The 6,692-nt window shown below is 45.3% G+C and overlaps 1 pseudogene; it reads left to right on the top strand.

The window, feature by feature from the left end:
- Nucleotides 1-506: 506 nt before the first annotated feature.
- On the top strand, nucleotides 507-1,081 carry LOC142426423 (small ribosomal subunit protein eS8 pseudogene; annotated as a pseudogene).
- Nucleotides 1,082-6,692: the final 5,611 nt, after the last annotated feature.

Here is a 6,692-nt window from a genome sequence, read left to right as displayed (position 1 = left end):
CTGACACAATGGCTGACACAATGGGCCTAGGTGTGGGATCGCTTGTGCGGCTGGTGCAGGACCCTGCGGTGTCGTCGCTCTGTCGTGCATAGAATTGCTGTGTGTCCGAACCTACTGACAGCAACAAACACCTCAAGCTTTAACATGTCTAAATTCAGGCTCTGGTTTTTGAAGGGATTAGAATGCTTCTCATAGAAGAGAGGGTAATCAGAATGGAAACCCAACACAGCGAACCCAAACCAAACTCACTGCCATTGAGTTCGTTCCAACTCCTGATACCCCGCCAGTGTGACACAGTCCTCTGTCTGCTGCGGGAATACACAGAGATGCATTCTGTAGGCACATGTCACATCGACTTGCGTCAAGGCTAGGACAGATTTCTTAATCTCCCAAGGGGGGGATGATGGCCAAGAGTCTAAAATGATCAAGTAGATCAAAAGCTCATCTCTCGAGATACTTTAGGGAGTAAAAGAATTTCCCTTGCTCTTTGCAGCCAGCGCCGAGCGATGGGCATCTCTCGGGACAACTGGTACAGGCGCCGCAAGACCGGGGGCAAAAGGAAGCCCTTCCACAAGAAGCGGAAGTATGAGCTGGGGCGCCCGGCTGCCGACACTAAGCACCAAGAAGTAGAGGGCCCTGAGGCTGGACGTGGGGAACTTCTCCCGGGGCTCCGAGGGTTGTACCCGCAAAACAAGCATCACTGATGTATTCTACAACGCTTCCAACAACGAGCTGGTCGGGACCAAGGCCCTGGTGAAGAACTGCATCATGCTCACTGACAGCGCACCTGACGTCAGTGGTTCGAGTCCCACTATGCACTGTCCCTGGGTCGGAAAAAGGGGGCTAAGCTGACTCCGGAAGAGGAAGAGATATTAGATAAGAAGCGATCAAAGAAAATTCAGAAGAAATACGATGAATGGAAAAGGAATGCAAAAATCAGCAGTCTTCTGGAGGAGCAAGCTGCTCGCCTGAATTGCTTCAAGGCCAGGCCAGTGTGGCCGAGCAGACGGCTGCGTGCTGGAGGGGAATGAGCTGGATGGAGTTTTATCTGAGGAAAATCAAGGCTCAAAAAGGCAAATAAACCTGCCCATCATAGCACATGTATTAAAGGTGTTGATTCGATGTTTTGTATTCCTATTTGGATATTTTGACTATTTTTCTCTACTTGATTCCCCTTGTTGAACTTAAAGGGATTGGATTGAGGGGCTTGGAATTTCTACCACGACTACCTCCCAGCCGGACCTTCCATGAAGAAAAATACTCCGTTAATGTGGGTTCACAAAGGGACTGTAAATGGCCGCCCTTGAAACTGTATCCCGATGTGGTACTTGTATTGATTTACACATGTTATGATCCTGTGGATTACTTAAGATTACCAGAGACAACTTCCAAAGTTCTATTTAAACTGTTTTTCTATTATGAACTATTTAAAAAATAATAATTTCCCTCTAGGAAAAATATGGCCTAGAGGAGTTTTTTAGCAAAATTTCACCAAATATTCAAGAAATAGGTCATTCTTACTTATCTTATACAAAACTTTCTAGAAAATGGAGGAAGAAACACCCCCCCAAGCACACACACACACTATTTTACAATGGTAATATAGTCTTGGTATCACATTAGACAAGAATAATAGGGAAAATTAATTTTATAGGTCTATCTTACTCATGACCATAGATGATTCTAAGTAAAATATCAGAACACTAGACTTGCACATTTAGTTATAATGGATTATCTTGTGATCGACCCACACGACCACTGAGAATAAACAGAAAGCCCATAGGAAAATTGTCAACCTCTGTTTACAGACAGGGATAAACTTCTGAGGCAGCCAGGACTTGAGAGGCCCATGTGTTGGAAAGGAGAGAAGGGTTGAAAGGTGAGTTTCCTCCCTTGGTGAATTTATGCTCTTGGGGCATTTGCTGAGTCTCAGTGAGGAAAAGAACTGTTGCTAAGAGCCAGAAAAGTGATCTGAGCTTTTGACCCTTTCATGGGATTTGGGAGGTGAAATTAGAGTTTAAGAAAGTCCGAATAGATAGCACTGGAAGGAACAGAGTCTTCAAAAGAGCCCCAAGGAGGAAAATAGCCCCAACAGCCAGGAGCAGACGTGTCAGGGGACCTAGGCCGTGGTGTTGCTAAGGCACTGATGCGGCACTCAGAGCTTTCCTGCTGAATGTAAACAGTTTGACAACGTCCCCCAAATGGACACGGTCACTCTGTGATCACTACCGAGCGGGATAAAATAAGTCCGCTTCATCATCATGCTATTTTCATATAGACAAAACCACTATACCATCCAGAATAATGATCCTTTCCTGGTTACGATGAATGACTTCTGCATGCTTACCAATCCGAGCTTTGGCACACAGCTAAACAACTGTTCCACATCCTAGAATCGGGTCTTTCTTACGTTCTCTTAGGGAGAAGACATCCTACAGCCCTCCATGATGTGTGTTCTCCTTGCTGTAACGTATGCAGTGAGCCATTACATCCAATGTTGTAGTTCTTGGCAGTTTTGGGCTAGACCAGTGGTTCTCAGCCTTCCTGATGCCGCACCCCTTTAATACAGTTCCTCATATTGTGGTGACCCCAACCTGAAGTATGTGTTTTCTGGTGGTCTTAGGCGACCCCTGTGAAAGGGTCGTTTGACCCCCAGCTGAGAACCACTGGCTGGAGGGTAAAGGCTGAGGGAGGCACTAATACTCCATACTAGGTGGCTTTCCGCTGGAGGCAATTGGATGAGTTTCTAAGTCATGTGATGTGAGAGGATAAGAACCGAAACTGGAAGCCAATGACTAGAAGAGTGGTTTTCACCCAGTGCAAACTCCCTGAATCTATTCTGACTCATAGTGACCTTACACCACAGTGTAGAACTGCCCCTGTGGATTTCCGAAACGATGCTTTTTTAGGGGAGTAGAGAGCCTCTTCATTCTCCTGTGGATTGGCTGGAGGGTTCAAACTGCTGACCTTGAGGTTAGCTGCCCACTACACCACCAGGGCTCCAGGGTTTTCCCCCGTCTGGCAGAATTCTTGATTGGAATTCCTGTAGGGTTCGGCTGTAGGGTCAGCAGCAGACCAAGGCTTACAAAGGCTGTCATCTAAATGTGAGCCAGTAAACATCCCGGTTTGGATTAAGGTGATTTGCCACATTCTAGTTGCCTGCTGCCAGTAAGGTGAAACCATTCTGGAGATTAAAATTACCCAGGGTCTCTGCAAAAAAATTGTTTATACAAAGTACCCAACACGGAACAAAACTTTCATAGCATAAAAAGAGACAGACTTGAGAAAAAGCGGTCAATTAAAATAGGTGTGTAGATGATATGTAACTATCATATCATAAAGAAGTGATTCGCATAAGGGAGCTCTAGTGGTGTTGTGGGTAAAGTGGCTAAAGTGCTTGACTGGTCATTGCAAAGTCAGAAGTTCAAACCCACTGGTCTCTCTAAGGGAGAAAAACACTGGCATCTGCTCTTGTGAAGATTGTAGACTAGGAAACCCTCTGAGCCCATTCTCAAAGGTTGCAGTGAGTTGAAATCCACTTGAGGGCACATAACAAAAACATATATACACATACACATATGTTACATATATGCATAAGTCTACATGTTTCCTTTCTAAGTTCATTTACATGTCCAGATATTGAAAACACAGAACTATTCTGATTTTCTCCCATTATAAATATTTTAACTCTATTCTTCAATAGTGAAAAAGCTGGTTCTCATGATCATTCATATATTTGATCTCATGACCATTCATATATTTGCTTATTTGATCAGCCCTTCTATAAGTAACCAATTTCCCACCCTTACCATCACCACTACATCCGCAGGCTCTGACCCCTGTGTCTGGTTGTCCCCCTCTTCATCCCCCATCACTGTGAGTGCCTTTGTCACCCTGCTGGGGTTCTTACACTCCACCATTGGCTACTTCCACTCTGTGGACTGAAGCATCTTGTTCTCCGCACCAGGCCATGCCTCCGTAGGAATGGTCTCCTCGCTCTACTCGGCTCTGACAGCCCACACCAGGTAAACTTTCATGTGGAACCTTCTTTACCACACGGGAACTTTAATATCGCACCCTGGGTCACCTCCAGGCATAGGTTCCTACCTTCCTCTGCCCCACCTACTTGTTTTAGGGGCGGGGGGGGGCGGAGTTTTGGGAAAGAAACACAAGAAGCAGTAGAGGGGAAACGGGATGAATAGGGCAGATCTATTCAAGCATTGGGAGAATACATGCTCATAGAGTGGAAGAGAACAGCGTCTCACAGATGTCAATTCTCCCCCAACTGGCTGCAAATGCTTCTTTCATGGAATTTGATCTGATTTGGTAAGTTATAGGTAAGCACAAAGGGTCAAACAGAATTTAGACGCTCTTGAACATCCCATGCTATTCCACCCTCAAGGCAAGGAAGGCCTGCAGCAGCCTGCTTGCCCTTGGACTTTGTCCTATCACTGAGCAGGAGGCTCCAATAGGAACTAAATTCAGTGACAGAAAATGAAACAGTAACATTGCTTACACTCTTGAGCTTTCCTAGGAACCCTGGTGGTGATGTAGTGGTTACACTTTGGGCTACTAACCTCAAGGTCAGCAGTTTGAATTCACCAGCTGCTCCATGGGAGAAAGGTCGGGCTTTCTGCTCCCATCAAGAGTTACTGTCAGGGAAACTCCCAGGGGGCAGTTCTACTCTGTTTAATAGGATCACTGTGAGTCAGAATTAACTCAGTCACAGTGAGCTTTTTTGTTTGTGTGTTAGTTTGTTTGCTTGCTTTACTGAGCTCTGAGTCAGATGGACATTACAAGGGTGGTAGCTGAGACCAGGGTCTAGACAATGGAGAGGTCCAGGTAGTTTATGGTGGGAGAGGAGGGGGAAAGGGAGAAATGAGCCTAAACGATCTCTAGAATTGAGTGAGAGGTTGCTAGCAAGTATCAAGAGAGAGAATTAAATAACTGTTAAACAGAAGCCTTTAAAAATTTTCTTAGACTCTCCCGAACCCACACTGAAGTACCTATTTATTATACTGTTGCCTTCTGCATCATAATGAATATTAAAAGCAGAGATCACCACGGCTAGGTAATATAAATAGAAAACTAGAAAGTCTAGACAAAATTTACTGATTTACTTACTGCCCTTAGCCCTAGTGGCGTGGTGGTTACGTATTAGGCTGTGAGTCCCAAGACCCTAAGTTCGAAACCACCAGCAGCTCTGCTGGAGCTGCATCTTTCTACTCCTGTAAACAATTACAGTCTCGGCAACTCACAGGAGGCAGTTCTGCATTCACTCAATGGCAGTGACTGAGTAATTTTTTTGACCAGCTTGGGAGTTCATGCAAAGATGTGAAGGGAGGATGGCTGACCACAAGGGATGGAATGATGATACCATGGGGAATGGCTGAAGCTGCGTTGACGTTTACTGGGAGCGTCCCTTAATACAGTCACTAGGCTTATTATGGACACTATCACATTGCTCCTTACCTGGTTGTGCACAGTGCTTTCAATCAGGTCAACCTGAATTTAGTTGAAGGCAGTTTAGGTGGTCAAAAGAGCTTCATGAGAAGGACTTTCCATTTCGCATAGCATTCTCCACAGTAGCATGACGCACCATCAGCTGACCCCACCTTCTCGGTTTGAACTTCCTCTTGACTACAAAAGGAACCCCTGTGTTGGATTGCTACTCTCAAGGTCGCCAGTTCAAACTTGCAAGCAGTTACATCGGGGAACAATAAGGGTACCTGTTCTCCTAAAGATTTAGTCTTGGAAACCTTAGAGCAGTTCTACTCTCTTCCAGAGAGGGGATCGACCGTGAGTGTTTTGAGTTTTCTTAATTCCGAGTGCCAAACGCATAGCGACTCTCCGAGCCTTCAGGTGGGAAATCATAATGACTCTAGTTCATTCGGTATCCGTGGCTATTTATTCCATTCCAATTTTGTACTCAGAAGAGATCCTGAGTCATGTCAGTGTTCCTTGAATTATCTTAGTTATACCCTATCGATTAGCATAGTCTTTATCTTATAAACCTGGGTGATGACTGGTTTTTCATCAGCGTTAGGCTGTGTTTCTATCATCCTTTAGTAGGAGTAATGAGAGTACTTTCCATAGCTGTTAGATTCCTCCGGTGGGAAATGCCTCGGTCCTTGGTTTCCCCCCCCAAAAAAATTCACACCGTAGCCTGGTTTGTGATCCAAGTGAGTTTTTATAAAGGATAGAGGTTTCGGGGTTTACACAGGCCCCCTCAGGGGACTGCACACCCACACGTGGTGACCTGAGGCCAGAGAAACCACAGCACAACACAAGAGCTTCTGGAAAAGAAGGGGTGGGCTCCTATTCTGGCTTTTTCAGGGCCCTCCGCTAAGAGATGTGGTCAACGGTACTGGTTGACCCCATTGGTTGAATTATGCCCACCTGGCTCAGATTGGGGCCCATTCAAGTGTAATGGCTTTCAGGCTCAAGGGTCTGACTTTGCGGTGTGCCCTCTAGCCTTTATTGAGTTTGAACTTCCTTTAAGGGGGTTGGGGGTCTGGGTGAAGAGGCTTGGTCTGTAAAGGGACAAGGCCTGGTTTCTGCCTCTAGCTAACTAATGTAGCCTATTTGTAATTAGGCCCTGAAACCACATGAGCATTCCATTAAAAATTACATATATGTGCTACATGTGTTACATATACATAAAATTACATATACGTTACACTTATTAACAT

The sequence above is a fragment of the Tenrec ecaudatus genome, chromosome 14 (genome assembly GCF_050624435.1).
Source record: "Tenrec ecaudatus isolate mTenEca1 chromosome 14, mTenEca1.hap1, whole genome shotgun sequence".
Classification (NCBI taxonomy): domain Eukaryota; kingdom Metazoa; phylum Chordata; class Mammalia; order Afrosoricida; family Tenrecidae; genus Tenrec; species Tenrec ecaudatus.
This window is presented reverse-complemented; position numbering and strand designations above follow the sequence as displayed.